Consider the following 22,271-nt stretch of genomic DNA (forward strand, 5'->3'; position numbering starts at 1 on the left):
GCTTAGTGACAATATTAACAAAATTGGTTCCAAAATGTGGGTGGATTAATATTTGAAAGTGATATGGTTAAATGTGACTGTATGCTTCCAAAATAATCATATTTTCTCCTGAGGGTAGAAGGATTTAAGGGCTCTATAATTTGGTTAGGTTTACTCAATACAGGTTAAAATAGAAAACTAAGTCAATTAGACAATTTGGAACCAAAAACATTTTTATTAAATCATTGCTTTAGGATAGCCTGATATATGCTGGAAATGTTTTATTGTCCTAAACCTTCCCAGCTATGAACTTGGATTTCCACTATATTTTCATAAAGTTTTATCATGTAGTTAGAAAGGAATTTACATGATAATTTAGCACTTTTAAGAAGTTAAGACCACATGTTATTTTATAGGTATATTAGTAAATCTCAGAGACCTTAAATGTTTCCTGTAGTCATTTAAAGAGCTTCTTAAGAAGGCTTATAGCCCTTCTTTTTTTATACCTTTCCTAGGTCCTTTCTAGCACATTTATAACTATAGCTTATACTTTATTTAAGGTTATTATTATTATTTTAAATAAATATTATTATTTTTCTCCAAACATATTTAAGATAATTCTATAAGTAACAATTAAATAATTCTATTAGTAGCAATTTAAAGCATACTGAACATTTAGAAAGAAAGAATGACTAATAGAGTTAATTCAATGTAGACTAGCTAAGTTGAGCTCTTGACTCCAGCTCCAGGACTAATTCTTTCTTTCTGTGAATTTCTGGGACCTTTAGTGCTCAATTTTCCTTCTTGAATTTAGGTCTTTTTACAATAGCTTATTGCATGACATTTTGCTTAGTCAAATTTTGTTGTGCTGGGTTTTAGAACTACAGTTTTATTTGAAGATGATGCCTAACCAAGACGAGAGCATTGCCTATCAGAAGCTGGCTGCCCACTGGTCTAGTTCAACCCTGTGACATTACCTTAGTGCTGAACTGGGCTATTAGAATCCAGGAGCTGGACCTCATCTCTGCAGTCTCAAGATTTCTGCTATTATTATATCAAGAGATTATTAGAATATCATGGAGTACTCACTCATTTACATTAACAAAACTCAGAGAGACTGATAAAAATTTCATAATGACTATGCATTTATATATAGTTAAACATGATAATTGAGTGCACTGGATATCCATGTCACCAGTTTGTTTATTTTCTCCTTGTGGGCATATCCAGATAAGAAGTCTAATTCTAATCAGAAGATTTCTCAGTGAACTTGGAGGCAAAGCAATGGTTTTCCATGTTCTTTTAGGTAACGGTCAGTCAGGTACAGCCAAGGACCGACAAGAAAACAAAGTTTATTGTATTCACAGATCCTACAGAAGATGTAGAGCTGCTGAAAGGGCCACATACTCATATTTAGAGCACCTTCCACCCTAGTCAGGGCTTGGAGGGACACTACCTTTTTTTAATTTACTTGTTTATTTATTTGTTTGTTTATTTATTTATTTTTACTTTTCTAACCCTCCCTTATCTGTGCCAGCATTGCTTCTGATGTTCTCTTTGTTTTAGATATGTTAGTAATTTTATTTAGAGTACTATCCACTCAGGTTACAGACCTATCTGTGTCTTCTAACAATGTATATTTTGTTTATCTCCCAAAAGGAAAAGCACCCCCTTCTTCAAGTGTTTGGATTAGGAGATCTTTATTGATGAAAATAACTTGCAGCAATGTAGAAAAGATATTTTTAGTGTGTAACTTGCACAACCGTGCCACCTAATCGAGGCTGAGCTTTCACCCTAAACTTTTAGTAAAGTACTACTTCCTAGTTTCTGAAATTCTGAAATTGCACTGAAGTGCAATGAATTATTGAAGCCTTTTAGCTTCTCTAAGTCTCATGCTCTCTGGCTAGGTCCCTGCAGGAGGCTAATAGCCTGGCCAAAACCCTTCAGATCAAAAATATCACATTTTGAAAATTGGGTCAAATATACTCCTTGTTTTGTCTACAAGTCTGAGTCTCCGATTAGTCTCTTGAGACAGAGGTGCCTCAAGCTTATTACCATATATTTGTTATAAATTTCATCCTTTATATCCTACTTTTACTATATAAGCTCCCCATCCACCTTCTTATATCCTAGTAAGGCAGACACATTAGACACCTGTGGTTTTGGTTTCTAAAAACCAGTTGCTGGCTTTTGCTTCTAGTATCTATGGGCTAACCATGAACACGTATTTAATAATCTCACCAACTTTGATCACTCTCTATTTTCTTCGACCAAGCAAAATCTTCTTTGTCATATTGATACGCTGACGGGTTCTCTTAGACAATGGAAACATTTGTACACATGATCCAATGTTGGGCTCATCTTTTTTATTAATGTGTTAGAGGCCTAAGGATATCTTTGACACCAAGGACAATATCTATTTGCTTTCCAGCCATTATCTCTTTTCTACAGCCTGAGCATGCCATGCCTAGAAATTATCTCCTGCTATGGAGAGATTTCTATCAATGCATTCATTTCTTTGACTTTGACTATTGTCTAGATTTTCTTTATGGACTAAAACTGTGACAGCTCTTTTGAAACTCATATGTTTGGTTGACATTTGTCCCCTTCCTCACCTATGTAATGGAGCATTAGGAACTCTAGATAAAAGATAAAAATGCTGTATACAGATGCACGTTATCTGAGTAATTTCTTACCCAGTGGGGAAAAAGAGGCAGTCAGAGTTTAGGATAATATTCCACACTGTATTTTCTACAGTAACGATAATAGCACTTGTCTACAACCATCTCATTTAGTAGCTGCCAAGAGAACAATAATTTTAAGAAACATATAAAAACTTTTGAAATTCTTAAAAGAAGAAAAACTTGAGATAAATTCCAAGGAGATGTTTAACTTACAAGTAATGCAATGATGGCAGTATCTTTTTTTTTTTTTAATCTTTACCTTTGCTATATTCAGTTCCACATTTTTGCCAGTAGACTATCTTGATTTTCTTACAGTCTCCTCAAAAAAGAAAGAAATAAACAAACAAAAACAGTGAACAAAACTATACTAGATTCACATATACAAAAATACATTCTTAAAACGAACTCTAAGATTGCTTTATTCATATATTCTTATTTAGAATTAGTAGGATGTCATTATTTGAAAAGACAACTGAAATATTCAAGGTAAAGTTCATATGAAATTGATATTATTAATATTATAAATTGCTAACCTCTTTTTTCAAAATTCTGAACAGCAAAATTATACTGAGTATTTTAATTTAGACAGTTTATGGACAGATTAGTGATTTCTATCAAGAAAACTAACAAGTGAGATTTTATTATTAATAACACTAGAAGGAATTCCTGACTTGAAGTCCATAGCACTATACATGCAGCTTTATATTACTTTACCTTCTGTTATAAGAATGCACCAATCTGATTTTTCTTATTAGACTGCATGCTCCTTGAATATCGAGTCCACATCTAAGGCAAATTAACATCACCTATGGTGCCATACGCTTAGAATGAGCTCAATAAATATTTGTTGTATAAATGTCTAAGAAGCAATAAGCAAGGATCATCTCTGGCTTGGGGTAAAACAAAACAATAGCATAAACATGAATCATAAAGTTGCCATGCCAACCATTACCCATCTGAAACTGAACATGCTCAAGTTTTAACAATTACTCAGATTTCTAGTAAATAATTTTTAGAAACATTTTATATAAGGTTAGAAGAATCTAGCCACACAGAAAGCTCTTAACTTTTCATAATTGCATCATAGTCTAAACCTCAGCCAGTCGTGTGGCCGTCCCCTGTCTTGCCATTGTCCCCTAACAATAAAGTACATAATGTGGGGATATAGGTTCATGATAACTATTTGGAGAGCACATCATAGCAAAAGAGCAAGCAATGAAATAAAATATCAGTCTTAAAGTTTTTAGTGCTTCAGCTAAGGTCCCTGACAGGTTATCTCCTACATGGGATGGATTTGGGTCTCTGTCATGTAGGTAAATTCAAGAAGTATATTTAAGTAGACTTTCTGAATTTGAAATTTGGTAGCTATAGAATCTTAGTAAAGTCCTTTAAGTTTTTGGAGTGACTTGGCCAAATATAGATGGGAATAAAGAAAGCTTGGGACTTGGCAATATTTGAAAAGTCAAAGGCTTCTTAGCCTGATCTTCAGAGGTGCATTCTGTGATCCAAGCTTACACTGCCTTGATTGGCTGCATTGTGCAGGGATGGTGTGTACTTGGCACTGACTCAGGAATGTTTTTAAAAGCCTCTGATATTTTGTTTCTGTTGAGTAGGGACATGAGAGATGCTCTTGAACCTTGAAAAGTAGATTCTATACTTTTTTTCTTTTTTTCCTGGAGCTGTGAGCAGCTATCTTTTCTTGGTGTCCCTTCAGAACTTCAGAGAGTGTTACTCCCAGAGCAAATCATTAGTACACATCGGCGTTTCTTGAAACTATGCTCTATATTTAATACTTGGTCAGTTATAACTGAGATGAAATCCCACTCATGATTAACAGGAATTTTTCCCAGAGGAACTGTCAAAAAATTGGGACCCAGAGAACAAAAGTTAGTGGCCTTAGCCTTTTAAGAGGATTAGCCTTGTTTATGGTCTGGGCATTTGAAGAATTAAAATATGCCAGAAAGACAAGAAGATGCTAAGGAATAAGTAGGAGAAGGCTAAAAATGATAAAGAAGTTACTTCCTCCGTTGAAAAAAAAAATATTTAATAGACAATTAGGGAGACTGGGAATGAAGTAGTGTGGGAGTTTTCTGAAAGGGTGACTAGTTTGTGTATGTTTAGGCAAAGAACATACTCCTCTTGGGGGTGGAGTCAGACAACCCATTTGAGACCCAATCACAGCTATTCGAGAAATTATCATTGAAAATGAACTAGGAAAATCCTATAACAGATAGATACCGCCCAAGACACAGGGAAAAAAAAAGGTGCTGGTGGCTGCTAGAAGGGGCGATAGCAGGTAACCTTTGCTGAGAATAAGCAAGAAAAGCAAACCAGGAGATAGGACATGATAGAGGAAGAATTGGGATTCCCTGGTGGATATTGAATAGAAAATCTGCCTCACGTTCTGCCAGGGTGAACTCTGTGTGTCAGAGATCACGGTCACCAAAGTAAATGACCCAGCTGGGAAGTTTAACATTCCAAAAATAGAATGTATGAGTCTTAAGCTCTGTTGGATTCTCCAAGTCAATGGCTTTGCCTCAGGGTCTCACATCTGCCAATCTTGGATCAAAAGATCAAGGGCAAAAAAGTGGAAAGTGTATTAGAGAAGGGAATGTTTCACTAACCTTTTTGATGTAGTTAACTAACAAAGAGAAGAACACGGAAGAGTATTTTAAAAATGCTCTCACGTGGTACCTGGACTAGTTGCAAGTAATATAATTTTCCTTGATTCTATAAGAATCTGCTTAAGACTGTGAATTTAACTTTTTTTTTTTTTTTTGCCTTAATGGCAAGATATGTTTCTCTTAGAGAAACCTACCTTTGAAAAAAATCTAAATTTGTTCACAAAATCCAGTAGTAAGAGACTGAAGAGTTTAAAAACTATTTAATTTGGGGAAGTTACCTACAAATGAATGATTAACACTGCTTAACTGGAAAAAGAAAATCTCATTGTTAAAATTATGAGTTTTCTCACTGTGAAACCATGAACTGTGCATGTGTTTGGTTCATGTGTTTCCTGCTCAGAATCTTCTGCATGTTCTCCCCAGCTGTTTGTGTGCATTTATAATTTCTCACTTTCCTCTCTGGGATAAGCTGGGGCTATGACTTGATCAGTAAAAATTTACACACACTAATATTATTATTATAATTAGTGGATTAATTTAGCTGGAGAAAAATATTGACTTCCACCAAATTTTTATTAATTAAATAAGCTTAATCACTCATTAATTTTTATTCGATCATAATTTTCCTTTTTGGTAGCAATTTCTTATTTTGCATTTCAAACATAATTTCTTGATTTTAGAGTTGATTTGTTGATGCTACCACTGTTAGTATTATCATCATTTGTGTTTCAAGAATAATTTCCTCTGCCTTTCAATTAGGAATTTATTTTTTTTTCATTTTAAAAGCAGAATTTATTGATCTGTAGAGTTGGAAAGCAACCACAGATAAAGAATAGAGAACGTTAAACACATACTATCTGCTATCTAACTGCTATCTCTCAGTAGTTAGGTAAATACTTTTACACCTCTTTGAATCTTGCAGGGTGGCTCAAGGAGTAAAGGACAGGAGACTAAACAACTTCCTCCCTTCTTTAGAAATAATAACCTCAATAAGTGATTTTATTTTAAATTAAAAATAAAAGGTGAAAATAATGCAAAACATTTTTAACCAAGAAAATTATTTTTAACCTTTGGAATTTTTTCACCTGAGTATCTCAATTACGGTAGCATAATTTTATATTTGATAATTAGATTTGTGTTTGTGTGGTATGTTGGGGGTCTTTAATGTTGTGTAAGTAAATACATATATTTTTTATCTCAGGGTAGCAGTACTATTACCAAAAAATTGCTACATTATGGCCTGCAAATATTTTGGAGAGCTTAGGAAAACAAACATGACAAACTTTCTCTGTCTATGTAAAGCACTTTGGGTATAGTTTAAAAATATCTGAGAATAATAATGTATAAATATAAAGCAAATATTATGAATTCTCACATAACTAAACATATCATGTCACACATATTGTGTCCTTCAAAAAGCCCACAAGAATTGTCAAAATTATCTTACTATGATTAAGAGTAATTCAGTTTACACATATTTAATCCCTTGATAGTGGGTCCAAATTTCCTCATTAAATTACTAGGAAAAAAGATTCTGAATTTATCATAGGAATATCTGGCCCAGTTGAAAAGAAAGGAAGTTGTGTTTCTGTTGCAAGGAATGTGAGCGATAAGAAGAAGGTATGGAGAGATCATGCAATATCAAATGATGTTTTCAAAGTCTCCTACATATTTTATCATAGTTGCCATAATCTGTCAAATCACCCTTGATTATAATCTCTAAACTTGCTCCTAAATCTATCTTTTTTTTCAGCTTTCCTATTCTGTAAGATTTTTCCTGCATAAAACTAGCAATAAATTAGTGATTTTTATGTCATTGATTTATAATGTAATATTCATCTTTATATCTGATTGTCCCAAAACTGCATAATGGAAAGAATTCTCATATTACATAGTTATTTTAATAACTACCCTAACTCTAAGAAACAATCTCCAAAATGTAGTTTCTCAGAACCTATGCCCAAGATGATATTTATGCCAAATACATAGAATTAATCCCAGATCTCTGCTTCTACCAGTACTTTGCTTTATACTGTCTTATGAAACTGAAATAAACATAGCATACACACAAGAAAAACTTTATGCAACTTAAAGAATAATAATAGCTGGGACTCCTACTGTTTATACTCAGACCTATGAACGAGAACTTTACCATATCTCAGAAGATCCTGAGAGGTGTCCTCCCCATCAGGATACCTCTTTCTCCCTCAAATAACAACTACTATCTTGAATTTTCTATGAATTATTCCCTTGCTTTCCTTTAGAGTGTTTATTATCACTATATTGTGTATTCCTCCCCAAGTATATTGTTTATTTTATCTCTTTTTGAAGTTCATATAAATGAAATCTATTTCACCTATTTTTCTGACTTACATTTATTTTGTTTTGAGATTGATGGTTGTGGCCCATTTTTTCTTTTCTTTTTTTTTTTTTTTTACTGCTACAGACTACTCTCTCCCGTAGATGCTCCAATTTGTTCTTCCAGTCTACTATTGATATTTATCATTTCCAGTTTTTACTATTTTACACAATAGTGATATAAATCTTTTTGTACATGTCTTCCTATGTCCATGTGTTACTACAGCTTTTAGGGGAAGCAAATGTTTAACTTTACTAGGGAATGACAAACTATTTTGTAAGATGAATATATCAATTTAAATATAGGCTGGCAGGGGAAGAGAGTACACTAGTTTTCATTCTTACCATCATTCCGAATTATCTGCTTTCTGCCTGTCACTTGCTTGTAAAATTTGTTATATTGTGACTATTTTGCATTTCCCTATTCAAATACTTATTGGTAGTTTGCTTATCTTAAAAAAAAATCTGTGTTTCATTGGTTCACTTTCTATTAGGTCATATCTTTTTTGATTCATGTCTTCTGTATTTCCATATATTATAGACATTTATCATTTCTTGGTTATTTGTGGTTTTTTGTTGTTGTTTTTTAAGATTTTATTTATTTGAGAGAGAAAGAGCATGAGTGGAGGAGAACCACAGAGGAAGAAGCAGACTTCCTGCTGAGCAGGGAGCTTGACAAGGGGCTCAAACCCAGGACCCTGAGATCACGGACTGAGCCAAAGGCAGACACTTAACCAACTGAGCCCCATTTGTTGGTTACTCATATCACAAATATCTTTTCATTGTTTGAACATGGATTTCAATGAACATAATTTCATAATCAGATATCACCAAAATTATCAGTATTTTCCATTATTGTTTACACTTTTGGATTTTATTTTTATTTTTTATTTTTTTTTAAGATTTTATTTATTTATTTGACAGAGAGAGACACAGCGAGAGAGGAAACATAAGCAGGGAGAGTGAGAGAGGGAGAAGCAGGCGCCCCGCGGAGCAGGGAGCCCGATGAGGGGCTCGATCCCAGGACGCTGGGATCATGACCTGAGCCGAAGGCAGACGCTTAACGACTGAGCCACCCAGGCGCCCCGGATTTTATTTTTAAAAAAATCACTTCACACACCAATATCGTAAAGAAATTGTCCTATCTTCTAAACTTTTATTTTTTTTAATATTTAACCATATATTATTTATGGAATGTATTTGTTTTGAATGACGAGAGGTAGGGCAATGTATTTTATTTTTCCACATGGCTAGCCATTGTTCCATCACTTATTTAAAAGTTCAGGTTTTCTGATTGATCTGCAACTCCATCTGTCACATCACAAGTGTCCATATGTAGGTGGTTTTCTTCTGGCTTGATATTTTATTTAATTGTTCTATTTGCATAATAAATGCCATTTCTTTTTTTTTATACTATAGATTTCTAATACATCAGGATGTATGATAGAGCTAGTCCTCTAAATTTGTCTTCATAAACATTACTACAGAGTGATTATGTTTTTGTCTCACTCCATCATGAACAAAAAGTGACTCTGTATGATATTGCTATTCTGTAAAATTGTTTGGGATTAGTAGGGAAATCCACAGCATTGCCTTTTTTCCCCCTTTTTTCTAATATTCCTAATTTTCATACATTTTTCATAGCTTCCTAAACAGTACAATGCTGAGTAGAAATGATAATACTGGGAGCACTTGTTTGTTCCTGATCATAATGGTAATACTTCTAATGTTTTATTATCCAGTACTCTGCTGTGGAGGTTTTATAGACATCTTTTATCAGGGTAAAAATAAAGTTTCTATTTTTCAAGATTGTTTATGAATCAATTAAGATAACCATAGTTGTTATTTTTGTTTCTTAAGGAACATTTTGTGTCTGTTTTCTTTTAGAATGTTACAGTTTGATATTTTAGATTCATATCTATTTTCCATTTTGAGTTAAATTTTGTTATATTTTCCTATATATTGATTCCCAATTGTTCCAATACCATTTCCATTTATTGAAATTAACTTTTCTTCATTTAATTACCTTGGCACACTGTATAAAATCAATGGTCGTGTGCAGAGGCATAATTTTGGATTCCTTACTGTTATCCGTTGATATATGTGTCCACTCTTTCACCAGCACCAGACTGTCTTGATTATATAACCTTTATAATATGTCTTTAAATCAAGTAGTTTGGGTCCTTTATGTTGCAATTTAATTACATGTTTTACAACAGTATATAATGCACAATACCAAATTTTATGGAGTGTGTGTTTGTGTGTGTGTGTGTGTGTGTGTGTGTGTGTGTAAGGAGCCATTATAAATCAGTCGAGACCATCAACATGATCTAATGACTGTAAGAATTTGTGAGAATACTCCATCAGTGACACAAGAAAATATTTGCTGGAAATTCCTCTGGTCATTTTATCAATATATGTGTAGGATCCAGACTCTGGCCAACTCACTTTTACATCCGATAGAAATCAGAGCTTTGGTGGTATGTTGGCATACCACCACAAACAAGGACAAAAGAAGATGACTCTCAATTTTGTTGTGTCAGAAAACAAAATTGTTTTCAAATATGCTTGAAGTGTGTTGAAAATAAAGTAGGAGTCCAACTTAGAGAGGACACCCACTGGAGAAGTAGTCACTAATTGAGAATTTTAAGTAAATAAATCTAGATACATGTTACATAGGCGTACACACATCGCTCCCCCACACACACACCTTTTTTGATGAAAATATGGATATCACTACTGTTGTCTGACAGAGTGCCACAGAATGTAAAATTAAGAGGAGGGGCTACACGCATATCATGCTGCAATCCATAAGTACCATTTTATGAATTATTAATGGAATAAATCTAAGTAATGAGAAAATGATTAAAATAACATAAAGCTGCAGTTAAAATATTGATTTTCAAGGCCTATGAAAATAGACTGTATATGAATGAATCTTTGTTCAGTAAAAATTTTTCTCTAGGCCTGACATCCTTTCTAACAATAACTAAAACTTAATAGAATGAGAAGGTATAAATAAAGTGGACCAGGAAACTCATAAAATGTAAAAGATTATTGGAATGATATTCATGTTGACAATCTAGAATTTAAAACACTGTTATTGTAAAGATCTTCACAATTCTGTATCCATATTTTGTTCACAGAAATATTTTTCTCAGCAGTGTGTTTTTATATGCCTCTTTATACCCTAGAAGTACTTATTTCCTCCTCTGCTCATTGTACTTTTGTCCTTTGTAAATCAATCCAGTGACCATCAGTGATGCTTCCTGTGGGAGTGTTCTGGAGTGTATAAAGTACACCAAGAAAGAAGAATCACAGGTGTTAATTACAGTGCAAAATCTCAAATTACTGACGGTCATAACCTACTGCAATATCTGGAGCTTATCTTTTAAAAATCACCCAAAAGGTTACTACTTTTAGATTTTAGCATTAGTATAGAGAAAAGTTAAATCATAGGTGGCATAATTCTTTTTATATATCACCAGAGAGCTTTCATATGTCGTATTACAATAGAATGCTTTAGACATATGAGCTTCTTAAAAAATAAAACTTATCATATAATTTCTTAAACATATTCTCTCAAGCCATAACATGGAGGTCAAGCATTATTAACCTAGAAAAAAAGAGACAATATAAAATGGTAAGGAAAATAAAGTGACAATTCTTTTCAAGAAATGCGATAACCTTATCTTCCATTTTTTAAATAAATAGCAATGCCTCCTCTCTTTTATGTTTAATCCTCATGAATTTAAATATACTATCATTGTATTTAATTATGTAGATGTAGATATATTTGCTTTTAACAAAGGTACTACCTCTCTGAGTCTTTTTATATCATATGTTTATTAACTAAATGTACAGTCTTATAGACATATAATGTGTGTGTGTATATATGAAAATAAAAAAAAGACTAGGAATCTGTGATCTTGGTTGATTAATAAGACACTAGATGAGGAAACATAATAAATAAAATAAAATGGATAATATAAGGGAAATATAAACTATAAACAGAAATCAGTGAAACAGAAATATATATTCCTATATATAAAATCAACAAAGCCACAACTTACTTCTTTGAAAAGATTATATAGATATATATAAAAGATTATATAGATATATTACTTTAGAATGAAAGCAATAGTAAAACATTTTTTATAATCAAGAACATAAAAGACAGTTACCACACAATCTCTGGACATTAAAAAGTTAATAAGATAATACTATGAACTTGTTTTTGGCAATAAATGTGTCAATGAAGTTAAAATGGAAAATTTCTCCAAAATATAATGTCTCTAAACTGACAGAAAGAAAATTGAAAATCTGCATATTCTACCATTTAAGGCAACTGAACACATTCTTAAAAATTTATCCATAAACAAAATCCCTGATGAAATTAATTTACCACTAGGTTATTCCAAACATTTAAGGAGAAGGTACTACCAATATTACCTAAAAACCTCCCAGTAATTAAAAAAAATAATAAAAAATAAAATATTGAGGAATACTTTCCAGCTATTTTGTGTATCCAGCATACCTTGAAATCAAAATCTGACAAAGCCATTTCAAGAAAAATTAAAGATCTGTATCTCTCATGGGCCAAGATGGAAAAATCCTAAAAAAAATAAAGTATTATACAAAGTGTGATTTATGAAAAACTTTGACATGTAAAATAAGATAATTCAACATGACCAATAAGGTTTATTCTTCAAATTTGTGGATAATTTAACATTTTTTTAAAAAGGAAAAAAGCCATGCAATCTTCTCAATATATTTTGAAATCATATTTGCTGAAATAAAATGGTGTCGAATTTCAGCAAATATGATTTCTGTTTAAGATTTTTTTTTCTATTTTGTCCAATGGAGATATAGAAGGGAGAAATGACGGAGAATAAGCTCATTTTTTGAAAGAATCAATAGATGTATAAAATTGATAAACCTCTAACCAGTTTAAACAAGAAAAAGAAATGACACAAACTACCAATATTAGGAATGAAAAAACAGTCATCACTCGTGATTCTGTAAGGCATTAAAAGGGAATAGTACAACCAATTCTATGCCCATAAATTTAATCGTAGGTGAAATGAGCAAATTTTTTGAAAGATACAATTATATATATATAATATTATATAATTTATATATATTTATGTATTATATATCATAAATTTAAATATATATTTAATATTTATATATGACTGGGTTTGTATCTATTTTCTTTTTTTTGGAGGGGAGAGAGTTGGGGGGGTAGGGAGAGAGACAATCTTAAGCAAGTTTCATACCCAGTGTGGAGCCTGATGCAGGGCTCAATCTCACAACCCTGAGATCATGACCTGAGCCGAAATTAAGAGACGCTTAACTGACTGAGCCACCCAGGCATCCCTGGACTTATATCTATTAAGGAAATAAAATTCACAGTTAAAATCTTTCCCTCCAAAAAATTCTTGGTCCAGATTTTTCACTGGTGAATTCCACAAAGCACTAAAATACAGATATAACACCAGTTCTATACAAGATTCACCAGAAAATAGAAAGAAGGAAATACTTCTTAACTCATTTTGTGAGGCCAGACTTATCGTGATACCAAATTCAGACAAAGAATGCATAAGAAAATAAAACCATAGACCCATATTCATCACAAGTATGGACCAACAATTCTCAAAAAGAAAATTAGTCCATCAAATCTAACAGTATATAATAAAACCTCCCATTTAAGTAGGACTCATAACAGAAAACAAGGCTGGTTCAATGTTCAAAAATTAAAAATAAAAAAATCATTCTTCAATAAAAGGAACCAAGGGTCTTTGAATAAATGGCTTACTCTAGGACTGGGATATGGAATATACAAGATGAGTTTGGACTTCTTGCATAATGCCAGAAAATAAAGTGTCCCACCCCTCACAAAAACAAAACAAAATAAAACACAATGACCAGATCATGCCAAAGCGCCAACTAATAGAGATGCCAATGGCCAAATCTGGAACAATTTGAGCAACAATATCAATAATGTGGTATTGTATTATACTACATTACATTACTACATTACTATAAAATAAATATCCTATGTTGATATTGATATAAAAATGATTAAATAAATAAAATTCTGAAAAATACATGAATATTTTGTGCAGAAAAATTCCAAATAATTTATGTAACTATCCCTCCCTCAAGCAGGTGTAGCATAACTTCCCATCCAATAATTGTGGACTGTGCATAGTGACTTCTCTTCAAAAACAACAGTATGGAAAGGGGTGAGGGAGAGAATAACTTTATAATGGAGAAATCTAACAAAACTAATTCAACCTGAAAAATCATGATAGTATGTACCTTGATAGGATATGATGAGAATAGAACTTAGTCTTTTGATCTTCTCTCCATTTACTAATGAGGAAAAATAAGACAAATCCCAGTTGAAGGACATACTAGAAAATGTCTGATCAGTACTCTTCAACACTATGAAGGTCATCAAAAACAAGAAAAGTCATAGCCAAATGGAGCCTAAGGAGATACGATAACTAAATGTAATATGGAGATGAGATCCTATAACCGAAAAAGGATATTAGATAAAAATTAAGGAAATTTGTAAAAAGATGGACTTTATTAAATAATAATGTATTTATATTGATTCCTTAGCTGTGGCAAATTTAGCAAACTAATGTAAGATGTTAATAAAGGAAAATGAGTGTGGCCATCTAGAAACTCTATATTATCTTCACAATATTTCTGTGTATCTCAAACTATGATCATATTATTTGGTCTAGAAAAAAAATTGACAATATTCAACAAATATTCATGTTAAAAATTATCAGCAAGCTTGGAATAGAAGAAACATTCTTATTCTGATAAAGGGAATCTAAAAAATACTCACACTCAACATTACACTGTATGATAAAAGATTGACTGTCTTAACTCTAAGATCAACAACAAAGCACAAAGTGCATTCACATCACTTCTATTCAACATTATATTGAAAGTTTTAACAGTGCTCTAAGGCAAGAAAAAGAAAATAATCGCAAGCAAATTGGAAAGGAAGGAAGAAATAAAATTGTACCTATTCACAGATGGTAAGATTTATCTAAAAAATCCTAAATAATCTACAAAATTCTTGAAATTAATAAATAAGTTTAGGAAAATCATAATACAACTTACAAAGTATTACAAAATCTTATTTCTATATCTTGAACTGAAAATGTAGAAACCACAATTTAAATAGATACTAATTATAATAGGTTAAAAAATTGAAATGCTGAATTACAAATCTTACAAAATATGTGCAGAAAATGTGGGCTGAAAATAAGGAATCAAAGACCCAAATAAACAGATAAATATACTATGTACATCGATTGGAAGACTCAGCATACTGAATAAGTCAGTTGTCCACAAATTGATCCATAAATTCAGTGGAATCACAATAAAAATCACCTAGGGATTTTTTTTTTAAGTATCCACATACTAATGCCAAAATTTATATGGAATTCATAAGAACCAAAATTACTAAAACATTTTTGAAAAAGGAGAATATAGTTGAATGACTCACACTAACAAATATCAAACAACCTACAGTGTTACATGCTACAGTAATCAAGAAAGTATGGTAGTGGCAAAAGTATGGTCAAAAAGATTGATGGGAGAAAATAGAATCCAAAAATTAATCCACACAAATGTGGTCAGTTGGTTTTTGGCAAAAGTCCAAAAGCATAACAATGGAGAAGGTATAGTATTTTTAACAAGTACTGCTGATTCCATTTATATAAAATTCTAGAAATTACAAACTAATCTAGATTTCCAGAAAAGAAATAAATCATTGTCTTAGGAGGTAAGAAAAAGAGATCACGTCTTTGGGGGAAGATGTAGGTGTTTGATACTTTAAGGGGCATGGTTTCTTGGGGCATATGTACAGTTTATTCTATGTCAATTATACTTCAATCTATAATTTTTTTAAATAATAATGGCAAAAAAGCATATTTCATGTTATTATTTTAGTTTATGGCATCCAATAATAATCAATTATTGAAAGAGATGTTTTAGCATACAAAAGATATTTTTTTAAAAAACTATTATCGAACAAATATCTGTCAGGCAGTGTATTAGTGCTTTTCCCACTTAATCTTTACTCGTACCCTTTGAGGCAGTAACTTTATTTTAGAAATAGAGTCAGAAGTTCAGAGAAATTTGTAATTGCAGGTAACACTGCAAATTACAAAACAATGTCAGAGGAAAGTTTATGAAAATTGCTGAATTAACTTCTCTAATACAATGTGTATCTACCTAAGAATGTACTTGGTATGTCTGGATATGACACCATCAGATGTGCAATTTGAAAATATCACTCTAGGGGCACCTGGGTGGCTCAGCTGGTTAATCGTGTGACTCTTGATTCCAGCTCAGGTCATGACCTCAGGGTCCTGAGATGGAGCCCAGTGTTGGGTTCTCCGATCAGCAGGGAATCTTCCTGAGATTCTCTCCCTCTCTTCCCTGCACCACTCATACTCTGTCTCTCAAATAAATAAATAAATCTTTAAAAAAAAAAAGAAAATATCATTTTAGCTTTAATGTGGAAAACAGATAGAAAGGATGTTTAGGAACAGATCATTGTAAAAAGACCAGATAGGAGGATAATTTCATTATTCTATCCAGCAAACAATTACCGTCTGGACTACGACAGTGGAAATTAAGATAAATGGACATTGCCAAAATATATTGGTAAGAAATCTCACTCATACATATCCTCGTGACTCTGAGAACATGAGAAAGTATTTTCATTGTTTAGAGCAAATAAAATTATTAATAAGAAAATTAATTACCTTTGTTCAATTTTGGGGAGTCTCTGAATATATTAAAATTATAGTCTCTAAATATCACTTAATCTCAACTCTATCTTGGAATTAATTTAAGTTATATTAAGATCCTACATTATTCATACTACGTGGCTAAGAAAATGTAATGAAAGCCATGTTTTTGGATATATGATCCTAACAAATACCAAATCCAAACACATTAATATTTGTGTGGATTTCAGTTATCAACTTAGTATCAATACCATCTGCTTTCAGGAACTACAATTCCCCAAACCCCTTTTTGATATGATTCCTGGATAGAGTCTGCTAATGAGGCACTATTAGGATATATGTAAGGTGGAAGAAAAGGAGAGACCATTGTTCTCCAGAGGCAGTTGCAGGTCTATGGGATGTTCAAAGCAGCTCTGAGCAGTCCTCTGTGAAGTATTTGCTTTGATGCTCTAGCTGCTGGGGGCTAGCAGGAGCTCCCTCAGAATCACTGGTCTGCCGGTAATGGGGGGAGTTTCCAGTAGATTCTTGCTATTTAAAACAGCTGCTGTGGAAGACCCCTTGTGAAACCACGTGATTTGTTGCTGCAGGAAGAATCCTTTAAGGATAGCTTCTGGCTTCCTTGATCTGTACTCCCTCGAACCCATATAATGGGTGAGTTAAATTTCTAATCCCCTGTATGCAACCTGTATACTTGAAATGCAAATAATACTTTCTGCTCCTCCTGGTGGAGCCCCAATTCGAGATCTACTTTCAGACTTTATCAGACTATGTAAGACTACTTCAGGTGAATTCTTAAGTTTTTACTGTGTTTCCCCCTGTGTTTCCCCACACCTCTCTCTCTCTCTCTCTCTCTATATATATATATACCAAATCCAAACAAATATCTATCTATCTATCTATCTATCTATCTATCTATCTATCTATCTAGCTCCTTTTATTAGACCCACAATTTTTAAACACAGAGATCTTTACCTTTGGATCTCAGTCCCTGGAACTGCTGGGCCTCTTCCTGGCACCAGCAAACGCTCATTTAGTGCCTATTGAATGATTATTGAAATCTTTATAGCATTAAGTAAATTTATTTTTAGCCAGGGGTCAACTACTATGCTATATATTTTGAAAATAATAAATAGGGTGTTATGACAGTATCTACATGGACTGGGGAAGTATAGAGATATGTTTTATATAAAATTTTATATTATCCTGCCTTCTATATTGTAAAAGAATATCTGTAACCAGTATTGGAGAATTAATGGTGTGCAACCATAGTTTTATTATTTTTAACAGGTCTAAAGTTTGAATAACCCATAATAGTTTTTGATAACTTAAAAAAGCAAGAAACTTATCTCATTCACTTAAAAGAGAAATGTGAAATGAATTTCATGAAGAAAAATTACCCAAGGGATAGTCCGAATTTTGCAGTATAAAAGACTTACCCATTCTCCTTTTATTAGCTTTGTAGACATAACTGCAAAATTAACAAACGATGAAATTCAACACCACACCAAACAGTAACAGATGCCTGACTTTGCAGTTGCTAGAGCAAAAACCCACGAATATATTTCAAGAGTTGGAAGAGAGATCGTTTTGCTTCCTTTGAACATTCAGACATTTTCATGCTTTATGCATACCCACTTAGAAAAGATTCTTATTAAATGTACACTCTAGATCATTGGTGAAATAGAGAAAACATTTCAAAACTCATTGAAGCATTACCATCATGTGTCATACTTGCAAATATAAGTTGCACACAACAGTGATAATCACAGATATTTTACAGAATAAAAATTAAATGCCACATCTTTTTGTGTGTTATTGCAGATCTACTCACATCTCTTTCAGATGAGATATTAAAATTACAAGCTAAATTTTATCTCTAGTTAAAGTAATGTGATAATTGTTAATGGAATTTTTTCCTTCATACATTCATAGGATTACCGATATTAATTTTGTTGAGAATTTGGTTACTGTATGTGTTTAAAATTCTTTTAAGATACTTAAACTTTGTGTAAAATTATTTTGAAATTATTGAGATGAAATTTAGTCCATTTATAAATCAATTACTGCTTTAAAAATAAAGTCACACACCCCTTAAAAAATAATAAAATAAAGTAAAGTAAAATAAAATCATATTTTGATCCAGATATTCAATTCTTAGGATTTTATCCTAAGGACAGAATCAGAGATGCACAAGAAGATTTATATACAAATATGGTGAGTCACATATTGATGATACTCCTAATAGTGAAAAATTGTAAATGAGCAAAATGGTTAAATACAATTATCCATATAATGCATTATGTGGCCATATGTGTATTTTAGAAGAGTCTGTTAAATCACATGGAGAAAATATTTACATTGTTTTTTTGGTTTGTTTTTTTTTTTATTTTATTAAAATAGTGCGTTTATTTCACAGGTATGTTTATGTGTCCCCACCATTTCCTTTGACCACCATTACTACTATGTCCTATCATAACATTCCATACATACTTAAAACCAAACAAAGAGTGGAGGAGTTCCATCTTTAAAACTAAACAGGCATTTTGGACAACACATTCTTGACAGTGGAACCTGGACAACACTTAACCAGACATGGTAGGGAAAGTTCTCACTCTGCATTATAAAAGACAGCCAGACATCAACTGTTACAGAAATGAAATAAGAGAAAATTTTAACAAACTGTTTAAACTATTTTCTTAAAGAGACTTCTTCCACTGCCAGAGATCTTGAATAGCCTCTCGGTCAGTCATCTGGAAACAATTCTTCACATAATTGATGAGCTTGGCTTCCACTTTGGGAAGAAAACCACCTTTTTCTATAATGGCTTGCATTTTTGCCTTAATGTCTTCTACAGAACTCTGTCCTTTTGGTGTTTTGGGAGTCTTTTCCTGTTTTTTGAAGGATTCTTGACCTTTTGATCTTGGTGTTGATGGTTTTGAGTCTTTTCCATTCTAGTTTGATTTTCGTGCATTTTTGGCTGGAGTATCTCGTATAGATTTCTTTACTGAAGACTTTTCTTCAGCTTCCTCATCATCAAAATCATCATCATCATCATCATCATCATATCATCTTCATATCATCTTCATCAGCAAGTTTTACTTTTTTTCTGTGGAACCTTGCTACCACTTCCAGGGGTAGAATTCTTTCCAAATAAACTAAGAGTTTCACATCCTCTTCCTCTTCATCTTCTGACTCTGCTTCTTCCTCCACAGCTACTAAGTGCTGTCTACTAATATGCAGGGGTCCTGAACCACATTTCAACCTAAGACCACAGGTGGGGTTATTTCAAAGCCTCCAAAGAAAACCATTCAGACATTTTCAAATTTGCCAGTGTGACTTTAATTGGACTGCCTTCCTAATTCACTGCCTCTGATTCAACAATGTACAACTCATCCTTTGCACCAGCCCCCAAACTGACCGGTCTTAAAGATTACTGGTGCTCATTTTTTTCATTATCCACCTTAAAGTGATCATCTTTCAGCCTTTAGTTCACAACTGAAAAGATAGTTCTGTACAATAATCAAAGTATTTATATTTTGTGAATTTATATGAACTGTGTAAATGACATTATGAGACCAACAGATCTGTAAAGTCTTGACTTAAAAATTAAGAGATTGCACAATTTTTTTATATAAAGATCAGGTACAAAGTTTCAGAATATTAAAATGTACACAATCAAATTCAATACTAACCATGGAAATATCAATTTTCTATAACATGCTAGAGATAAGAATTCAGTGGTTATTGAAAAAAAGGAAAGAAGGAAAAACAGGTATATCCCATAGGTTATGTACTATGGTGAAGAGTAGACATTTTTTAGTTTGAAAATATTTTCAAGTATTCAAAGTATTACCAAAAAGTTTCAAGTATAGAAGAATTCATAACAAGTATACCTACTCACATATGGAAGGAAGGGTCTATTTTGTGAAGCCTTCTCAGAGAAAAATATTTGAGCTGAGACAATAAATGAATAGAATAGATGTAGAATAAAAAAGCATTTTGAACAGACAATAGCTTTAGCTAAGATACAAAGTTGTAATAGTGAGCATTTAAAGAACTATAAAATCCCAGCATTGGAATGAAGATGACATTGACAGAGTAATGCAAGGTGTTCCTGGAAAGGTAGCTGGGACCTGTTCAGGCAGGATCTTCTACCATCTGAAACAGATTGTCTTTTATTCTGAGGACAATGAGAAGCCACTGCCTAGTTTTTAATAGAGAAATTCTGTTACCATATTTTTTTGAAGTTTATTCTCTCTGCATTGTAGAGACTGGATTGAAGGAGGAAAGATGTTGCTAGTAAATGGATGTGAGAAGATTACCAATAAATTGAGAATGATGGTGACCTGGACCATGCTTGTGGCAATAAAGATGGACTGTATTATGCAGATTTGTGAGATTTGGGGCTGATGGAGTAGAAGAAATCATGCGTGACTCCAAAGTTTCAAGCTTGAGCAACTGGGTAAATGATGGTGCCATTTATTTAAACTGAACATCCGAAGTGGGGAAGATTTAGAAGGTAATAACTCTAGTTTGACATGTTTAATTTGAGGTATCTTTGTGATATGTAGGTGGAGATTTTGAGTAGATGGTTTAATATTTATGGATGGAGCTCAGGAAAATGTCTAGGTATCAAATTTGTGAGTTTTACTGGAGATAGTAGGGCAAATTTCATTTTGTGGCCATGGGTATCTATCTCTTATCACTTGCCATTCAAATAATGACTTAATTTCTTATCCTTGAGGAAAATATAGGATTAATAAATTATACATATTAAGTAAAATATACAAATACTTGTGTGACAAGGGAAAGAATAATAATAATAATGTCAAAATTCTGGTGTAAAAATGTATGTATGTGTGTGTGTGTGTAGTAGGATAGTAGAGTAGGATGTTCCACTTAATCTTGCAAATGAGATAGGCAGGTTGTGATAGGATGTCACTAATAAATCCATTCCAAATATTAATGTATGTGATACCTGGGGTCTGCCATTTCTGTCTCAAGGTTTATGATAAGAATGTATCAAAAAATGTACCCAATTCGAAACAAGATCCCAGCCTTACCTTGAGAGCTAAATATAGATAAATCCCTCTTTGTCCACCCATTTATTAAAGTTAGCTCTGATAGTTTGGTTGCCATGAATACTTGGAAAATCTCTCATGTGGTAGAGGGCTAAAAGCAGTGCTAATAACATCTAATTAGCATTTACCTGAAGAGGAAACAAGTGGTCTGTTTCAAACACTACAAACAGAAACCCCATCTCTTGGAATCCTGAAACATCCTTTACATTATGCATAAAACAAACAAGGCAGATTCTATGTCTTTATTAAGATCTTTACTATTTCCAAGAAATCCTTATGAGTTCTACCTGTATTACCTGAGGTGCTAGACACATTAGAATATTTTTCTATGAATTATAAGTTGGCTAAATATTAATTTCTTGGAGTATACATTTTACCCCTCAAAAAATACATATACATGGCTCTACTATTTCCTAGATTTAAATATAATTATAGAGAAGTCTGAGGTCAATCAATTTTATTACCTGTGTCATTGGCATGCTTTTTCTTGCCCTGATAGCTTTCATTTTGTCCCAATATTTCAAAGCTTTGTAACTTCACCCAAATATATCTACATATTGCTGATTTTCTGTGTAGTTTTTTCCTGGAACATTTATTTTCTTTTGACAGATTTCTTTCTCTCATTATTACATATAAATTTAAAAAAAGAAAAGAAAAGTAAATATCTTTCCTCTATTTTGGCTTTTATTCTATCAATCAGTCATCTTTTTCTTCTTTACTTGAGTTATATGAGTTGCTGTGTTATTGCATTTGTCATAA

The 22,271-nt window shown here is 32.5% G+C and overlaps 1 pseudogene; it reads right to left on the reverse strand.

The window, feature by feature from the left end:
- Nucleotides 1-19,127: 19,127 nt before the first annotated feature.
- On the reverse strand, nt 19,128-22,018 carry LOC116634731 (annotated as a pseudogene).
- Nucleotides 22,019-22,271: the final 253 nt, after the last annotated feature.

This window comes from Phoca vitulina, unplaced genomic scaffold, assembly GCF_004348235.1.
Source record: "Phoca vitulina isolate PV1807 unplaced genomic scaffold, GSC_HSeal_1.0 scaffold9, whole genome shotgun sequence".
Taxonomy (NCBI): Eukaryota; Metazoa; Chordata; class Mammalia; order Carnivora; family Phocidae; genus Phoca; species Phoca vitulina.